This window comes from Balaenoptera physalus (assembly GCF_965194825.1).
Source record: "Balaenoptera physalus genome assembly, chromosome: 3".
Classification (NCBI taxonomy): Eukaryota; Metazoa; Chordata; class Mammalia; order Artiodactyla; family Balaenopteridae; genus Balaenoptera; species Balaenoptera physalus.
In genome coordinates this window covers 103164711-103185389 of record NC_138890.1, presented here as the reverse complement: position 1 = coordinate 103185389, position 20679 = coordinate 103164711, and the positions used below count along the sequence as shown (strand labels likewise).

Sequence of the window (20679 nt, the reverse complement as noted above, 5' to 3'; positions counted from 1 at the left end):
GAGAACTACTACTACAAATTTTTACTCTGTGTAATGGATATAAGGATGAGCTAGAATTACTCCTCTTTAGAGCATAGGAATAAATGTGTCCCCTTTATCGTGTATCATGTATCAGTTATCACTACTCTTACTGGGGATCAAATATCCCTTTGAGAAGCTTATAAAAGGTAGAGACCTCTACCCACAAGTTTGTGTATAAGTACACACGCACAAGTGCAACATTTTTGCAACAATATGAATATGTTCATATATGTCAGATTAAGAGACAATTCAACAGAATTATTTTGAAATCGACTTCGTTTAGTGCCCAAAGAATGCTACTTTAAATAGAAAAGAATTTCTAACCAATCATATGGGAAAGGAGCAATTAGGTAACACGTAATAAAGTAAAGAAATATTAAATGTTTTGCTTCAAATAATGGGCCATACCTCATGGACAACAAAATGTATATTTGCAAAAGGAATATATACATTCAATTGTGTTACCTCTCCTAGGACCAGGATCACTGAAAAACTATTTTGTACTTATCTGAGCGATGTAGTACTTCATCAGATATGCAGTTTTCATTTTTTTCTAGATTTTCAGTGTAATTTCAATCATAAGCTAAATAACAGATACATATGTATATAGTTAATAACCATTCTGAAAATGAGATTTAGAAGTGAATTCAGTGCTCTTCAATGTGTTATTTGTTATTCTCTCCTATTCCAGTAGTTTCCTTAAATATTATCTTATCCAGAAGAGATACTTTAAATGACTGGACAGTCACAGACTTTGTTTTTAAATTTCATTACTTTACTTACCTTGGTAGTTAATAATTCTTCCATTCGGAGAATACACGCAGAATAATCAAATGCTGAAATGTCAATGGTGATATCTCATTGAAGTTCTAAAAAAGAGATGAAGAAACTTCATAAATACATTTGAACTTAAATTTTCAAGTTAGATTTTTATTTGGTACATTATCATTAATGAACACATTATTTTCATCATTCCATTTCCAGAGAATATTATCTTGGTTTACAAAAATAAGAAGTCTGTTTGATTTTTTTTAACTTGAAATTTAAAAGGAAAAGCCTCCGTGGTCAGGCATTATAATTATTTTCTTGCATATACCTTTAATTCCTTTGCCACTCTCTTGATTCTGGTTAAAACCAGATTTATTCCTCCTCTGCTCCCACGTACGTACAGCTGAATCTGACTAGAGAAAAACAGCCCATCATGCTGACTGGTCTCACTTTATATTGCTGTTCATAGCCTACAGCCTTAATGATGTCATATAATCATTAAATATGTCTCTAGTCCATTCACACTTCTATTCTCCTAGACAAGTATTTCACATCTTCTCACTCTTCAGACCTCCACATCCTCTTCCCTGTCTTGACTCAGCTGATGACATTTTTTTTCCTTCACTGAAAAAAAATTGAAGCAGAGAAGAACCTCCAAAGAATCTACCCTTCACATTTCCCAGTACATATACTTGCATGCTCTGCCTTCCTGCCTGATGTCATTCATTCAATTTCCAAGCTCTTTTCTCAGTGAAAGTCTGAATTTCATACAAGTTCCCATCTTTCATCCTTACTCAAGGGCATAGCACCAGAAATTCTGCCCCTCAGTTAATTCTATAACACTCTTTGCTAGACCTTCCATTGGCATATGGGAAATAAGATGCTGATTATAATATTATTTCTCACATCTTAAGACAGACATTTTTTTCATCTTTTTGTTCCCTTTTCAGCAAAACTCCTCAGCAGACTTTCCTATTCTATGTCTAATTCCTCTCCTCCTATTCTTTATTAATGTCACCCTAGTCTGGACCACCACCACTGCCAAATTCCTCTCTTTGATCACAGCTCCATAATAGTACACCCACTGGTCAATTCCAAGTCCCTGTCCTACTTGGCTTATCAGCAATCCAGAGTTGATTACTCTCTCTTCCTTGAGACATTTCCTTCGCCTGATTTCCAGGCCACAGTCTCATTATTTTTCTCCTCGTGCCTCTTTCTGTCTCCTTTACTGGTTCTTCCTCTTCTCCTAGGCCTCTTAATTTGAATGATTCCCAGAACTCATTCTTTGATCTCCTCTTTTCCATCTATGCCCCATTCCTTGGTGATCTCACATTGTTCCATGGCTTTAAATAGTGTCTATATGCTTACACTTGCAAATGTATGTTTCTAATTTAAATATCTCTCCTGAATTGATGACCTGACATAAGCCATGTACATGTCTAATATACAAATCCGATATATGTCCAAATCTGATCTTCTCTCCCCAAATCTGTTCTACCTACAGCCAGTTGATGACAACACTATCCTTTAGGCCAAAAACCATGTTTAATCCATCTGCAAATCTCATCAGCTCCACCTTCAAATACCTAGGATCTAACCACCTCTCACCTCTCTGCTACCATCCTAGTCAAAACCACCTTTTTCTCTCATCACCATGGCAGATCTCCCAGCATATAACCTTCTTCCCTACAATTTACTCATAGTGCATCAAAACAGAGCAATTCTATAAAATGTAGTTATGATCATGTCCTATCACTGTTAAAACTCAGCAATGACTCTCCATTTCAGTTAGAGTAAAAGCCAAGATCCTTACAACAGCCTAAAATTACCAACATGAACTGGGGCTTGCTTCCTCTCATCCCATTTTTCATTACTCTCCCTCTTTCTTGCTGATGCCACTCCAGCTCCACGGAACTGCTTGGGGCCATTGCTATAGTTATTTTCTTTATCCAGACCATTCTTCCTGCAGATATTCATTAAACAAACACTTTTCTTCCAAGTCTTTGCTCAAATCTTATAATGTGGCCTAAGAAACACATTTAATACTGCAAAGTGAACTTCTTCCCCCAAAACTCTTGATCCTCCTCAACCTGCTCTAATTTTTCTTTACATCTATAGCATTTTTCTACTTATAATTCATTATATAATTTACAAATTTATTACATTTATTTTTAATTTCTGTTTTCTCTTATCACTAGACTACAAGTTTCAGAAGGCACCAGTCATTTCCTGTTTTGTTGACTGATGTATCACCACTTTTTTTAAGACTGCGCCTGGCACTTATCCATGAATATCTCTTGAAGAACTTGGTTAAAAAATTAGCAGGAATTCAAAACATATGTATATTTAATGCCCTTTTGAAAGTTCTCATTAAATGTCTCAAAATCTGTATACTTTGGTTTGCAAATCTTAATTTTAAACCTAAAAATTTCAGTTAAATATTCCAATAGTTTCATTTCTTCAAATATTTGTTAAACACTGTCTCTGTAATAGTAGTTTCAAGGAATTCATATTCAGAGACAAGAGACAGACAAACGTCTACCATAGTATAATATACTATAATAAGTGCTGTGATAGAGTTATGCACAGGATATTATGAGAGTATAGGAAACCTAACCTGAGGAATTCTCCACCAACTGGCAAGGAGAAGGTTCTGAATTGGAGCAGAGGAGGGGATGTCATTTAATCAGTTAATACATAGTATGTGCTTACTGCATGTCAGGTGCAGTGAGGGTCATGGGGTAGAAATCCTTTCAGTAAGCTGAGTCTGAAGTACCCATATGACATTTAAGTCACGATAACTTGGTGACTTTTCTATGAACAGGTCTTGAGCCCAACAGTGTTGTCTGGGCTGGAAACCATCCCCATATAACTGGTGGTTGAATTAGTAGGCATATATGAGATTTCTCAAAGAAATAAAGCTATAGATAGAAATTAGAAAATGTAAGATCTATCATAATTTCTAAAAAATCTACTTTATTATTCAAGTATATAATGTAAATCAGAAAAAAATTTTAAAAATAAAATAACATTAGAAATTAGGAGAAAAAAGCACAACATATTCCCTATTCCCCTCTCTCCCAATTCTGCCAGATAAACTTTTCTAAGATTTTGAAAAATTTTTCTTAACACATATATATTTTATACATTGAAGTGTTAATTTTAAAGATTTCATAGAATATATTGATTTAATAAAGTTTAAGAATTTTAAATGCATTTTATTAGGATTACATATTTTATGACAATCTTTTTCTAATATGTTTTATTTCACGAAGTGATATACATCTCTATATATACTATAAGGACACATTAAGACCTTTGATAGTTAAAGCTTATCAATAACAAACTACAAAAGTAGAGAGGTAAATTTCCAAGTTATCTGTATAATACTGTATTTAAAGTAAAGTGAATAAATCAGTAAAAAACAGATCCTTTCAGGTGGAATTCAGTAGCTTCTAGCAGTCCAAAGTTCTCACGGAGAACAATTGGGAGAAAGTGATAAAACACACAAATCATTTGTTTGGAGACATTGGAGAGCTGCTGAGGCACCAAGAACTGGAGGGTCTAAAACTTCAGGGAGGGGAGAATCTTGAGTGAGTGAGCTGACTTTTGCAGCTGCTTTTACCACGGAGCCTTTGCCCAATCTAGGCTTGAACAGGAGACTGAGAATTAGGGTTTTGGACTAATAGAGTGTTACTTCTAGGAAACAGAAAAACCAAAAGAGCTTCTGATAAAGATTCGGAAGGGAGGCTTAAGTATATGGCTGGGTTTTACCTCAAAAGAATGGCCAGATTCTGGGGCTGTACGGAGTAGGAGGCTAAAAGCTAAAGCATAAAATCTCTGAAAAGTAGTTTGAGGATTTTATCAGCCTCACAGAATAAAAGAATATGAGATCTGCCAAGAGAATGGGGCCACAAAGTCTTCTCCATCCACTCAACTGGAAACTCTAGAGGTTCACGATGAACCAGTGATAGGCCAAGCCATATCTGAGCTACAATGCAGCATCAAAACAGCACGTCCTTGATTCACTCGGGTGATCAGCTTTCACTACTTTTGTCTACCAAAGAAAAGAGTGAACCCATTCTAAAGAAAGATAACATCAGCTGCAGCCCCCACAGCTTTTATATATAATATTTGACATTTAATAAAAAATTATTTGGCACACCAAAGACAAAACTCCGTGCATGAAAACCAACAAGGAGAAAAAAACACACTCAGGTCCATAGATCATCTAATTGTTAGAGTTAAGGGACAGGTTCTAAAATAATTATGATAAATATATTCATAAGAATGAGGGAAATGAAGATAAAAGAGGGAAAATTTTAACACTGAATTAAACCTTTAAAGAGAATCAAATGGCAATTCTAGAACTGAAAAATAAAATATCTGAAATTAGGGACCTATTAAATGGTATCAATAGCATGTTAGACACAGCAGAAAACTGTTCAAAAGAATAGAATATGTGCAGGTCAGCAGACTATATCGAAATGATGAACAAAGGCAGGGGGAAGGAAAGATACATTAAAGACAACGAAAAGCACAAAAAAAATGTGGGACAAGTGAAAACAGTCTAATATGTATGTAACTGGACTCCTAGAAGAAGGGAAGAGAGAAAGAGAATGGGAGGTAAAGAATATTCGAAGAGATACTGGCTGCAAATGTTCCAAAACTTATAAAAGACATTGACCCATTGATTTGAGAAGTTCTATGAATCCCACGCAGAATAATTGCAAAGAAACTATACCAAAGCACATCATAAGAAGATTGTTCATAAGGCAAAGATAACTGAAAGTTAATCAGCTGTGACAATGAATGAACTACACCACACACACACACACAAATCTATGAATCTAAAAATGAGAATCTAAAAAAAATCTATGAATTTCTAAATGAGAGAAGGCAGGCACAAAACTCTATGTTCTGCATAATTGCATTTATATAAAGATCAAAAATAGGTAACTCCAAATCTTTAGTGCTAAAAGTCAAGAGGGAGAATAGTGACTAGAAAAAGGTACAAGTCAAATCTGGGGTCTAGTAAAGTTCTAATTCTTAATCTTGGGGCTGTTTACAAATAGGTATGTTCACTTTGCACAAATTCATGATATATGTTTAGGATACTTTACTTTTCTGTATGTATTTTATGCTTTACTAAAAGTTTACATTAATAAAAAAATGGATACTGTAGGAGGAGCATACAGTCCCAGGTCAATGTGGTGGTTGGAAAATGGAAGTTAAATAAAAATCAGCTAGGAAAGTTGGATTTGGCCCATTGGGATTGTCTACCTGAAATATGACTCAAAAACATAAAAAATGAAATGATCATAATTATTAAATAGCCTTAGGAAGTTCTGTAATAAACAAACAGAAGGACCTGTGAAACACATTTTGGTAAGGAAATGTTTAAACCTCCCAAAATTCTGATTTCCGGATATTGACAATGCTTTAACTAATGGCAGCAAAGAACAAATTTTTGAGTCAGATAAAAATTGTAGGACTTAATGTTCTAAGGAACCAAAAGAAAGCAAACAAAAAAAAAAATCTAATTTTTTAAAGTAATAAATATATACAATTTTACCATTTTTTACACAGTGCTGCCAACTGTATAATTTTCTAGTGGATTTCCTTCTTTTCAGTCTTGATTGTTTGACAATTTTTAAATAATCGTATTAGAATTTAAGTGAAAATAGAAAACAAAATGTGAAACGCACAAGTCAGTGGGGGTATATATACTTAGGCATAGAATTAAGGTGTAAATTTTTGGAAAAGGATATAATTCTAGCTTACTTATGGGGATTACAGATATGCTACATGATAAGAGATGTGACAGAAAAGCTGATTCAGTAGCAATAATAGTAGGTGACATATTAGCAATATAACTAAGTGCCAACCAAAGTCTTTCACAGTTACTATGCCAGGACTAAAATAGAAATCAGACACGTGTTTCTATCAGATGGGGTTCACTGGTAAGATGCAGCTGTTGCAGTCAGCGTAGAAATTGAAGATAAATAAATTCATACTTTAAGAGCTTACAGCATCTTCTGGTAATTGAAATTCAGGTTTCATTTTAAATGACACAAAGTACCAAATAATGAGACATTAGGTGATTTCAAACACCTTGCCAAGTAGTGAGTCTCAAAGCACACATCAAAACTCTCTACATAATCATTTGTTTTCAGTTCAATTAATTCTTACAATGTACTGTGGCAAAGACTGATAGTTGCCTCTCAATATCCATTCCTCGCCTCTTTTTTACCAACAGAATCCCAGTTTTTGATGGACTGCCATGCACTCAGCTAAAAGACTACATTTCCCAACTTCCTTTGCAGATGCAGCTATGTGACTGAGACTGAGTCAGTAAAATGAAAATTAAGTATTATATACTTGAAGAGAGGGGAGTCATCCCTTATCTTTTCTTCCCTTATCCTGTTTTCTAGAACATACATATGACAACTGGAGTTCCACTAGCTACCTTGGATTCCATGGGCACACATTAGGAGTGAGAGAGGGATGATCCAAAAGGAACACGATACCCGAGTAGCTTTGGAGCAGCCAGACCAGCCCTGTTCTGCCCACTTCAGGGAATTTTAAACACCAGAGAAAAATTAACTTTCTAGCCCACAATTATTTAGAAGCGCTGTAATATGCAACTAAACCTAAATCTGATGCAAGTACATGTTAAATATAGGAAGTGGTGTGTACGTGCTGTTACAAAAAATTACAAAAGGGAAATAAAGCTCACTTTTGCACAGTGGAGGAAACCTTAGAATTTAACATGAGTGGAAGCGTAGGCATTGTTCACGCTGTTCTTCAGTAAGTGAAAAATGATACTTTGGTAAGAAGTGCAATTTAATCTTATCTTTCTGATCTAATTTAAAGAAGGTAATTTAGATCTATTATCTGCCATAATTAAGAAGTCAAATGAAGATTAAAACTAAAATAAGTCAAGATCTCATTGGGTAAAATATCTAAACTACCTTATGAATACACTAGACATTTGAAGAGTGAATTCAGATAATCACTTCCATTCATTAAATGTATTCAGGGTTCTGAGTTATGTGGGATGCATGATCATTGTATTGTAATCTAATGATAACATAAAGATAAACCTAATCAGTTGTGGACGATACAAAATACCAAACCAAACCAGCCATCCCTTAATTCATGTGCTTATATAAATCGGTGTTTAAGACTCACTTAAAATAAGAAAGGCTTAGAACTAGGATTCTCTTCTTGAAAGCACCACCAGAACAATACTGGATCCTCTACTTTCTGCCCTCTTGATTAGTAATTAGAAAACAAAAATCAAGATATAACTAGATATAATCCAAGATAAAACTGACTCCAAGATATAAGAAAAAATTTCCCTAGAGTTCTGAGATCCATGCATAAGTGTCTTCTGCCCCTGAGAGAACAATCATTCTGAGTTTGCTTTTCAATGAAAAGTATGTAATATTATTCGGTAGGAAATACCCCCGGTTCATATAGATTTAGGACACAAAGTCCAGTATGAGTTCAGAGTTATTTTGTAACCAGAGCACTTAAAAGCTTGTAATAGTGAAAGAAATAAAGAAGTAATTCTTCCAACTATTTATGTATGTATATTTCTGTTACATATATGAAATCATGTTACCACCGAAAAATCCCTATATAGGCCTCATTCTGTAGCTGTGTACACACCATAGGCATATTTAAATATATCCAAAACATTCACAGGAATAACATTTCAAACATTTACCCTTCCTGTGGGCACCCACATTTTGCCTTGAAAATTACTCCAAACTTTCCTGTTCTCTAACTCTGATAAAAATGCTCTTAGGTCCCTGGTTTGAACACCCAGTATTGATTCAATGTCATTGCTCTGCTATACGTCCACAGATTCTTTTCAATTCCTCCCATAAAGAGAGGGAGTCTGGGGAAATTCTCTGGCGGTCCAGTGGTTAGGACTCCACACTCTTACTGCCAAGGGCTCAGGTTCGATCCCTGATCAGGGAACTAAAATCCCACAAGCCATACAGTGTGGCCAAAATAAAAAGGGAGAGAGAGGAAGTCTATTTCCCTACCCACTGAATTTGGGCTAGTTTTATGATTTGCTTTATAATGAATAACATATGACAGAATTGAAGTTGAATAAGTTGTGTACACGTTGTGTGATGTTGCCCTGAGACTGGCGTGTGAGGAGCCAATCTAGGCTCCTGTAGGGTAACAGTCCATGAAGAACTGAGGCTCCCCAGCCAACAGTCTACACCATCTGCCATCTTGGACATTCTAGCCCATCAGATTCTCCAGTGAAATGTAAATCACCTGAGAAACCAAGAGGCAAAAATCAGCAAAGGAATTTCCCAAACTCATGATAGATAGTAAATCGTTGCTGTGTTAAGCCAAAGAATTTAAGGTTGTCTTGTTATGGGGAATAGAGGGTTGATATAGTATCTCATCTTCTTCTCTCCCAGTAGACCCCCAGATTGATGACTTGGGTTTGAACCATCTAACTTAGTTCTGGCTTTTTTCAAATATCTGCTATTAAAACACAACTTGAGGAACATTTTCCCCCTATTTTCATGGTCTGCAGCCATAGTAAAGATATCCAGTCTTTGAACTACTACTGTCTCTGCCTCACCCAGGCCCTGTAACTCTGTCCTATTTATTGTCTACCTCCTTCTCTGGGATGCCACTGACCCGGTCTGCTCTGTCTATACACCAGAATGGAATCCTTAGATATCAGTCAGATTCACCCAGATTCACCCAGTAAGGTTCTTCTTTAATGCCTCAAAAAAAAATGTTAATTCTGTACTTGAAAATGGCCATAGGATGAATAAACAAGGACAAAAATGCACACCTTAAAGAATTGATTAAATAGATAATTTAAGAATATATATATAATGTAATAGATATTGGTTGACATACCACAAAGTATAAAATCTTGAAGTATACATGTCCTGTGGCTAGGGGGCTAACTACCAAGCTTTCCTCATTTGGGTATAGGTGAAGTCTTTAAACTTAAGTCCTCAAACACCTAAGTCTTCATTCTATTTTGAATAGCACAGGCTTGGTTTTATCCTCTACACATATTTTAATCTTCTAGTTCTCAAACTGATTTGCTCATTTCAGAATAAACTTGGCCTATCATCAATTGTTCAATGCCTAGTCTGAGCTTCATACAGATCATCAACCAAGATACCATGGTATAAATATTTCTGATCCTGAATAGTGGGGAGTGTATCCATGTAATTACAATAAATATTCCTATAATGTATTAGGATTTCTGCAAAAGTTTCGTTGAAAATGGGATTCATGAAGTGACTGATGCAATCGTGACAATAGAGGTTTCTGTAGTTTCTGCTTTTCTATCGAGAAAAATGTAATAGATTGATTGTGGCATTGGAGATTCTCTCCTTGACTCATAGTTTCTTTCTCCCTTAATTGTCACTTTTTATTTATAATCAAGTGCCCTTATATTTTATTCAAAGCATTTTGTCACATAACTATGTATACCCATTGCAGACTATTTACAGTCTCCCAGCTATCAGCTGCTTCCTCTAATTGTCTGCCATCCCAAATTAAACTATTTAACCACTGTTAAGTTTTTGTGAAATTCTGGTGTATAGCTAAGTAAAGTTAACGATATTTTTAATAGTCTTCTCCTCTTCTGTTAGTAAATCCTTAAATATTTTCTCCTTTCATGGAGCTCAGAGAATACGGTCTACTATATGTTTACTAGAGAATCGTAGAACAATTTATATTTTTATACAATTCTTTGGCCAAAATGAAGCTCAATATACAAAGTCTAGAAATACAATGATATTTTTATCAAAATAGCCCACATTTTTTGTGTTCAATAATGGAAAGACAAAATTAGACCATTCTGCACATCTGGGCCAATTTAACCATCATTGCTGCCCCACTTGTTAAGTTAATTCCTATTTCTCATCAAGGTGAGGATATAATGCCTACTCTAGGGTAATGGCATGGTAATTCTACATAAAGTCAGACTTAACAATTTTTATATTTAATAGGGTTCTGGAATCCAATTTCCACCGTAGGAGTCGGGGGTGTTTCCCACACCAACAAGCAATCCTGACACCAGCTGAGAGCCCTAAATTTAATTCAATCCTGAAACCACCTGGAGATAGATTCCACAGGTTGAGGGCTCAGTCCCACAAGACTGCTCTCCCCCCACCCCCCAACTTCCCTGCCACGTCCCCAGCACACACACTCACTTCAGATGCCAGTCTCAAGTCCAGGTTGTTACCTGAACTTTTGACCAACTGGCTGTAAATTAGAGGTTCCCACAAACCCCACTCAACCCTTAGGTTCCATTAATTTGCTAGAGTGGCTCACACAACTCAGGAAACCCGTTTACTTACTAGATTACTGGTGTATTACAGGATATAAGTCAGGAACAGCCAGATGGAAGAGATGTACAGGGCAAGGTACGGGGAAAGGGTGTGGAGCTTCCTTGCCCTCTCTGGGTGCACCACTCTCCTACCACCTCCACCAACGTGAAAACTCCCAGAACCCTCTCCTCTTGAGTTTTTATGGAGGCTTCATTACACAGGCATGATTGATTAGATCATTAGCCATTGGTGATCGAATGAACCTTTAGCGCCTTCTCTCCTCCCCAGAACTCAAGGTGTGGGACTAAAAGTTCTACCCCCCTGTGGTTGGTTCACCTGACAACCAGCCCCCATCCTTAGGTGCTTTCCAAAAGTCACCTCATTAACATAAACCTCGTTGTGGTGGTTAGGGGCTTGTTATGAATAACAATCCTTTGCCTTTATGACTCTGAATCATTTTCAGGAACTGAGGACCAGAGACTAAATATTATACAAAAGATGCTCCCACTGCTCTTATCACTCAGGAAATTCCAAGAGTTTTGGGAGCAGTGAGCCAGGAACTATGGATGAAGACAAAATTCATGTGAGAAATATGTATTTGGACATCCGAATGACCAAATATATATTTCTTATAAATCACAATGTTGCAATATTATAATTTGTAACCCAGATTTGATCATTGGTCTCTGGATATTTTTCTGAGCCTAATATTTCACCTTATTCTTAAGTTCTGGAAATGGTACATCCTTGGAGTTCTATGTCCTCTGAGAACTAAGTTCTGTCTTGTTCCTTCCAGGGACTAGAGCAGAGGTCACAAACTCAAATTCCCACAGACACTAGCGAGACACATAGTGAATGAGACTGGCAAGATGCAAGGTAGTAGAGAATGTTGAGGCTTACATGTCCCATGTGAAAAGGACAGCTGCTTAGCTGTGACAGATTGTTGCCATATAGGAAAACTAAATCTGTTATTTTCTTATCCTCCAATTATTTCAAAAAAAAACCCTAAAATCCATATTTTTCTAAGAAATTTCCCAAAGCTTTAAATGTTGGCAAATAACGTAATAATAACAACCTTAGTCATACACACATACACTCAAACTCAGGCACACACCCTCCTGTGGGCAAAATCTGGCTCAGGGTTCCATTTTGCAAATTTGGGGTTAGAGCTTTGTCTCAAAAACCTTGGCTATCTGATAAATGGGAATCTTTATAGGAATAAAGATATTAATAATAACAAATCTTTCTTTGCAGAAACGTAGAGGTATTTTCAAGTTAGAAAAGAAATAGACTCTCTTAAAAAAAAAAAAAGATTCAGAACACTCTGGAGTGGCAGTATGGCTGAGAGCTTGGAGTGACAGCTCTGGAGCCACACTGCCCATCTCTAAATCCTGCTTCTACAGCTTATTAGCCATGTGACCTTGGGCAAGTTAATTAAATCTTCTTCAGTGCTTCAGTTTGTTTTCACAGTTGAGGTGATTATAAAAATAGTAATGCCTACCTCATATTACTATAAGAGTTAAATGAGCTAATTTTTTGTGAATCTCTTAAATCAGTGACTAGCATATAACTGCTATATATATGTTTGTTGAATAAATTCCACATAAATGTATTGTCTTTGAAACATTTTTGTACTGAAAAGGTAGAATGAACAAGCTTACCCTTGATTAAGTTGCTTGAAATGTCCTATAGGGACCAGGTAAGAAATGTAAGTCTATCAACCCAGATCACTGGGGGAAAATTCACAGTGTGAGGAGACCATCATGTCCCAAGGAACCTCTGAAAGGAGGCTTAGAGTAATTCTGCTTTATTCTCTTTGTTAAAAAGGCAACTAGGATTGTTCACAAAGACTCAGGCTCTCAGCCAATAATTCCTTACTACCCAAGAGAAGTTTCTATAGCATGAAAGTGAATGGGATTATTCTGTTAAGATGACCTTTAAAAGAAACCAGAACTTCAACTAAATTAAGAAGAGAAATACATTCACAATATAGGTTTTAACTTATCTCAGAAGCAATCTTTGGACTTATAAAGTAGTTGTGTCCGTAGGTAAGGAGGAGTAGAAATTACCTCCTTTCTGATGTCTATGTGAATTGTCAATACAGTCACAAGTGAAAAATAAGCTAAGTCAGAGATGAAAATCCATAAAAGACAGGGAGGCCTTCCACCTCATGACATCATCATGAGAAGTTGTTTACATGGAAATGACTAATTCTTGTTGTCAGTTTTCATTTCCCAAATTCATCCTTGATGGAATCAAGATGTGAAGTTTCCTAGGTAGATTGGGAATAAAGATAATATCTGACTTTTATGGGACAAGTGTTCTAGGTTATTGAAAAGAATGTATCGAAAAATGTGTTATACTATATGCAGTGCTTAGGATTTGGCTAAGATTCAGCGGTTCTCCATGGGGGAGTGATTTTTCTCCTCAAAGACTATTTTGGTTGTCACAAGTGGGTGGGAAGGTGTTTTTGGCATCTAATGAGAAGAAGTCAGGGATGGTGCTGTACATCCTACAATGCACAGGACAGTCTCCAAAACAAAGAATCACTTGACCCCCAAACGTCAATAATGCCAAAGATGAGAAACCCTGAAGTCAAGTGGAGTGATGTTTAATACTCTATCTTGTGCTAAATTACAAAGACAAAAACTGTATTTTAACTGTATTTTAACAGAGTTCCACTACATAATACTGATAATTTTGATTACACAGTGTGATACGAAACAAAGAACATGATTTTAGTTTCAGGTGAAACTGGTTTAAATCCTATCTCTTCCACTTTTTAACTATATGAGCTTGGATCCGTCTGTGCCTTGGTTTTCTCATCTATAAAATGATGATATTAATAATACCTAATTCAAAGAGTAATTGTGAAAAAAAAATAAGTTCTTGTACACAAACTACCTAGAACAGTGGCTGGCCCATAGGAAGCCCCATATGAATGTTAGCTAAAAACATTCATAAGTGAATGATGTTAAATAAAACAGATGTAAAATGCTTATCTTCCTATAGCAAATTCCTCCTCTTTTAACCTAGTTGGTGAAATAAAAAATATGATGTTGACTTTAGTCTTAGCAAGGAGCATAATAATTTTACAGTGCCGCACCTGTTATTCTTCAGTTCTTTCCATTGTATTCCAGTCTGGCTCACCTCTACTATTTATACAACACTAAGCAATGCAAAGGTGTAAAGCATGATTCCTATGTCTTTTCTCTAGTTCAGGCATTCCTAATTGTTGAAAATTAAAGTTTATTTTATGTGGCATATTTCAAGCTTTTGTTTCCTTCAGCTATGGCATCAATTCAAGAAAGGATCAAATGAAATAACAGCTGTACACAATTTTCTGATATATTTGCAAAGGTTTTTCTTTTTTTTTAATGGAAGGATCTTGAACTCTATAATGTACAGAAAAGTATACATATTTTCCAAATTGTTTTTTAAATTGACTGGTTGTGTTTTTCTAGAATTTCTGTTTTTTTCTGTCTTTCAGTTTTTCCCAGTGTCCTTCAGAAAAGGCATATCAGATACTTCAGGATATCTTCACTTTTCTGAAGACTGAAATAAGAATTAAAAAGTGTAGTGAAATACTCAGCCATCATGATATTTTTGGTAGAGTTGTGTTCTTTTTAAGTGTGGGCTTTACATTCATTGGGAATAAAAAATCTGTTTACTCTGCTGGAGAAATTAGGCTCTGAAGAGATTGTTTTAGTTCTCTGTTTATGATGATTTGTTAGCTCTCGACTGCAGAAATAATTTTGTTGTTTACATTAATCTATGGTGGCAGTATTAACTTCACATCATACATAAATATAATTATTGATCATTACCAGCTGTAATTCAGTGTTAGAATTACAGATTTACATAATTGTGCTATTAAGTATAAACTTGAACTTCATATCTGGGGTCAGAAATAACTGGAGGCAGTAGAAAAAGAAAATTCTGATTATATGTCATTCATATTTTAATACATACTGTTGCAATTTTGATCAGTGTTAATGTAAATATTTTTATGTACTTTACAGCAATGAGATGCTAATGGGTGGAAATTATAGCAATATTGATATAGCTAATAAAATGTAATACATTAGTAAGAAAGGATATTTATTATATGCTTCAACTATTACTGTACATTATCTGCCTAAGGAATGTGAGCTTCATCACAGGTGAAGAAAAGTTTTTGAACCAAACACTATAAGCTTCTTCTCATTGACAATCATGGTTTTTCTGTTCTGTGTCTTTTATACTGATGTGCATTCAAAAAGGGCAATTCTACTTCTGTGACATTAAAATATTCTCTCTTGATATAATTAGTATGTGAAAAACATTCTATGATAATCAAAGTTATCTAGAAATATTCTTGTCTAGAAATATTTTTTAAGATGCTACATAGGTCTGCATCATTTAAGTCAATAAATGGATTATATACAAACAATGCAGTAAGGCCTAAATTCTAACCTTAGAAATTCAATAAGCTAAAATGCTTCATGAACACCAATACTTGCAAGCAAACTTTCAAATGAAGTAATTTGGGTTATGATATCAAAAACTCAGTGGACTTCTAACTTTTTAACACTAAATTGAGACTTTTTTAGAGCTATTGTTTTGGGGATTTAGAAAATTAAAACTGGAAAGGATCATAAATATTAATTAAGCTACTTCTGTTTTCTTTTACTGATTCCTGTATATTATTGAACTGTATGAGATTGCCATTCTTGTGGATCAAAACTGATCAAATATCACCAATTTCATATGGTCCATCCCAACTATATATCCATCTATTCATGTGCCTATCTATCTATTTGTCTACCTATCTATATCAATCTACCTTTCTAAATATTTTTTTCAAAGTAAAGATAATAAATACTTGTGGAAAAAATTCCAAAATACAACAAAGGTAAAACTAAAACACAGAATTAATTTTTCCTTTTCTCTCTTAACCTTAGTTAGTTCTTCTGCCCTAATTCAATTTTTAAATTGTGATTTATCTATTTGTATAAATGGTGTTATACAAATGGCTCTTATTCTGCAACTTGCTTTTATTTAACTTTTTAAACAATTTTTAAATTGTGTTAAAATCACATAACATAAATTTACCGTCTTAAACATTCTTTGTTTATTTTTTGTTTTTGTTTTTTTGGCTACACCACGAGGTTTTTGGGATCTTATTTCCCCTGACTAGAGATCGAACCCATGACCTCTGCAGTGGAAGCACAGAGTCCTAACCACTGGACCACCAGGTCTTATACATTCTTAAGTGTAGAGCTCAGTAGTAAGTATATTCACATTGTTGTGCATTCAGTCTCTAGAACTCTTTTCATCTTGCAAAGCTGAAACTCTATACTCATTAAATAATTCTCTATTCCTCCCTCTTCTCAGTCTCTGGCAACCATCATTCTACTTTCTGTCTCTATTAATTTGACTATTTTAGGTACGTCATATGTGACATCACATAGTATTTGTCTTATTTTGGCTGGCTTATGTAGCTTAGTATAATGTTCTCAAGTTTCATCTATATTTTAGCATAGATCAGAATTTCCTTCCTTTTCATGGCTAAATAATATTCCATTGTATGCATATACCACATTATGTTTATTCATTCATCCATCATTGGACACTTAGGTTGCTTCCACCTTTTGGCTATTGTGAATAGTGCTGCAATGAACATGGGTGTGCAAATATGTCTTTGAGACCCTGCTTTCAACTTTACTGGGTAGATATCTAGAATTGGAATTGTCAGATCTTATGGTAAATCTATTTTTAATTTTCTGAGAACAGCCATACTATTTTTCATAGCAGCTGCACCATTTTACATTCAAACCAACAGTGCACAAGTGTTCCAGTTTCTCCACATCCTCACCAAAATGTCTTTACCACTTTGTGACAAGGATCACCTTTCCTACAGTTTCCAGTAACATGTTCCTCGTACCTATCTGAGACCTCATCAGAATGACCTTTAATGTCATATTTCTATTAACAATCTGTTAAAGGCAATGTGGGCTATTTGTGTGTGTGTGTGTGTGCATTTACTGGCCATTCAGTTTTCCATGAAATGCCTATTCAAATGTCTTGCTCATTTTAAAACCAGATACTGATGGTTATACAGGCAGACCTCAGAGATATTGCAGGTTCAGTTCCAAACCATTGCAATAAAAGGAATATCACAATGAAGTGAGTCACACAAATATTTTGGTTTCCAAGTGCATAAAAAAGTTTTGTTTACAGTATATTGTAGTCTATTAAGCGTGCAATAGCATTATGTCCAAAATACAATGTGTATACCTCAATTTAAAAATACCTTATTGCTGAGAAATGCTAACCATCATCCGAGCCTTCAGCGAGTCACAGTAGTAACATCAAAGATTACTGATCACAGATGACCATAACAAATATGATAATAATGAAAAAGTTTGAAATATTACAAAATTACCAAAATGTGACACAGAGACACAAAGTGAGCAAACGTTGTTGGAAAAATGGTGCCGACAGACTTGCTCAATGCACGCTTGCCACAAACCTTCAATTTCTAAAAAACATAATATCTGCAAAGTGTAATAAAACAAGGTATGCTTGTATACAATGTTATCTTTACTCTTTAATATGTTTATATAAAAGATATTTATATAAGATATATTCCATCTAATGTACAATTGTATTAAATACTGCGTTTATGTGTATATACATGTGGGTGGGTATGGTCATCAAAGAAATGGAAAAATTATTCATATTTAGATTGTCACATTTACAGACTCCTTTGTGTAAAATAAGTTAAAAAGAAGGGGATATATGGTTATCTTTCTATTAAACAGACCTAGTATTTTCCCCTCTAGGACATTCTAGTATTAATGCAGTGTCAATAGAACATTCAGACTTTAGGGTAGCACCAAAGGGATGACAGTTAAAATATGGTACAAAAGGAAATTTTTGTAAGCCATTTTTGAGACTGCTATAATTTTAAAAGATGACTGTTTTAGGTACTTGAGATCAAGTTCAATACCAAAAGTTTAAAATCTTTGAGTCAGTTCAGGAGGAATGGCCAGTTCTATGGCATCTTCATTCATATTCTAGCTCGAAACTAATTTCCTTCAGGTTCACTCTTGACACTCCATGTTGACTGGAGCTGTCTCAGCACCCTTTCTACAGTTAAGTACTTTGCTTGCCCTACTTTAATTCACATTGTGTTTGTCTGTTCGTTCGTAAGTGTTCATGAAGTCCTCTTATCTTCAATTAAAATAAACTCCAGGGTAGCTGGGATTGCGTTGAAATGCTCCTTCTCTATCTTTCCCGTGAGCCCTTTTAATGCGTTGGCGTGTACAAGTACATGACAGATGCTGCTGAATGTATGTCTGACCTTCTAATTTGCAGTAACGTTCTTCCAAAGTCAACACTCTCTGCCGATCCTCTTCCTATGAAAGGAGTTGTCTTTGATGTACTGCAACCATATCATTGAGCTCTCTGTCTCAATCTTTCCGTTCTCCAATGAGCAGCTGCAGCTCTTTTCCATTGTGTCTCGACAGTGGAAATCTCAACTTCCGACCCTGTGTTCTGGAGCCAGGCCAGGAAGGAGGCCGAAGGGTTCATAGGTGTTTCCTCTGCCCCCGGAAAGGGGCGGGTGTGCGCAGCCTCACCTTAGAAACGCCAGCCACGCGCGCTTGCCCAGAGAGGCGGGGGGCCAGCCCCAAGCCCTGGAGCCCTGCGCCCTCGCCGGCCCAAGCAACCCTGCCCAAAGCGCCAGCCCCCCGGAGTGCGCCCCCAGTGTGGGCTCTTTTATAGCATGTGTCTCAAAAGTCCTCCAGCCTCTTCTTATTGTACACTTCCAAAGCTCCTTGCACATTTTGAAGTATTTGACCCCGCAGCACCTCCACTTCTCAATACCAAAATCTGTATTCGTCAGCTTGAGCTGCCCTGAAAATACCAGGAACTGAGTTACACAACCAACTGAAACTTACTTTTTTACGGTTCTGAAGGCTGGGAAGTCCAAGATCAAGATTCCAGTAAGGTTCAGTTGCTGGTGAGAGGTGTCTTCCTGGCCAGCAGATGGCTACTTTCTTGCTGTGTCCTCAAAGAGCAGAGCGAGCCAATTCTCTGATGGCTCTCCTTTAAAGACAGGAAATCTAAGGGATCAGGGCCGCACTCTTTACTGTTATATCACTCAAACATTATTACTTCTTTACTCCAAGTACAATCACACCGGAAGTTAGAGCTTCAATATATGAATTTGGGGGGACATAATTCCGCCCATAGCGCACTTATCTTTTATGTTACCATTAAAAATGGGTTCTCGTTTTTTCACTTTATTTTTATAGAAAAGCCATGAACTTTTGGTATTGCTTTTGTAATGAGCAATCTTAATATTTTATCTTAAAGTTTCTAATAGTTTTATGGTAAACTAGGTTGGCCTTTCTAGGTACAAAATCATAATAACTGAAAATAATATTTTCTTCTTATTCAACATTGTCACATTATGATTTGCTCATGTCTAATTGCATTGCCTCGTATTCTAAGAACATTATTAAAATAGTGATGATAGTTGGTACCCTTCTTTTTTACATGAGAGAAAAATGAGATCCAGACAAATTGTTTCTTACTCAAAGGTACACATAAAGCTATTCTCAGAGAAGGAAAAATATTGTGTTATTGGATGCAACTCATCAATCCCTTTGTTGTTTGTCCTTGTTATTGATGATGATGATGTTGTTCTTGTTTTGGTTATTTTCATTATATTTGGGAAGGAAAGAAAATACTTGAGTACTACAAATCATGTACACATAGATTTTGGTGAAATTTATAGGCAGGAGGTTGGGGGTTTGTAGTTTGAAAATTTTCACAAGCAAATATACTTTACAGATTAAGAGAATGATAAACACTAAAACAGTCTGCCTCCTCATGAGGACAATGATACAGCAAATGCTTAGGTGAGCACTCCTCAAAATTCATGTCCCCCAGAATGTTTTGCTTTTCTTCTCTGATAAATCCCCCTCAGTTCTTCCAAAAACTAAGATGTAAGGAGACAAAACCTCATTTGGGTGCTAATCTCCCATTCGCATCAGTTTCAGTACCTTTCAGCATCAGTACTTCTTTGTCGAGAAGTTTTGAGATATGTCTACGAGTCATTCAACAAATAAGTGACACTCACTTGGACTAGGTGATAGATATACAAGTAAAAGGAAATAGTGGTTTCTGAACTACTGGAGTAGCTGCTGGAGCAATAATGGTAGCCATAATGACAACAACAACAAACAGAGGTTATTACATTTCTAATAGTCTGTTAGTGGACACAGTGAATATTTGAAATAGTTAAGCCTGACTAAAGAGGTCTCCATACTGTAAAGACTTGGAGAACCACTCAACCTTTCTACAACTTGATTGTTTTCTCTGTAAAACAAGGAGACTTGTGAAACAGCCTGGAATTTTATTCCATTTCGTATAAGGCATTCCATTTACCTAATTTTGAATCTTTTTTGATGTTAGCTTGTGAATTTCAAGGGTTTTTGGTTGGCTTGGCTTTGCTTTCAGTAATGCTCAGTTGATCACTTTATACATATAATTGGAGAAGAAA

At 35.7% G+C, this 20679-nt stretch overlaps 2 long non-coding RNA genes and 1 pseudogene across 5 annotated transcripts in view; all 3 read right to left on the bottom strand.

Moving 5' to 3' along the window:
• Positions 1–20679, bottom strand: part of LOC309659064 — a 1106759-nt gene that overhangs the window by 541603 nt on the left and 544477 nt on the right. The window lies entirely within an intron of this gene.
• LOC309658935 (coiled-coil domain-containing protein 6 pseudogene) overlaps positions 1–20679 on the bottom strand; it is a 583785-nt pseudogene that overhangs the window by 295848 nt on the left and 267258 nt on the right. The window lies entirely within an intron of this gene.
• Positions 1–20679, bottom strand: part of LOC309659008 — a 637438-nt gene that overhangs the window by 427484 nt on the left and 189275 nt on the right. For all 3 annotated transcript variants that reach the window (XR_014262491.1, XR_014262492.1, XR_014262493.1), the window contains one exon: positions 805–890. This is a non-coding gene — a long non-coding RNA (uncharacterized lncRNA). The remainder of the gene's footprint in view (positions 1–804; positions 891–20679) is intronic.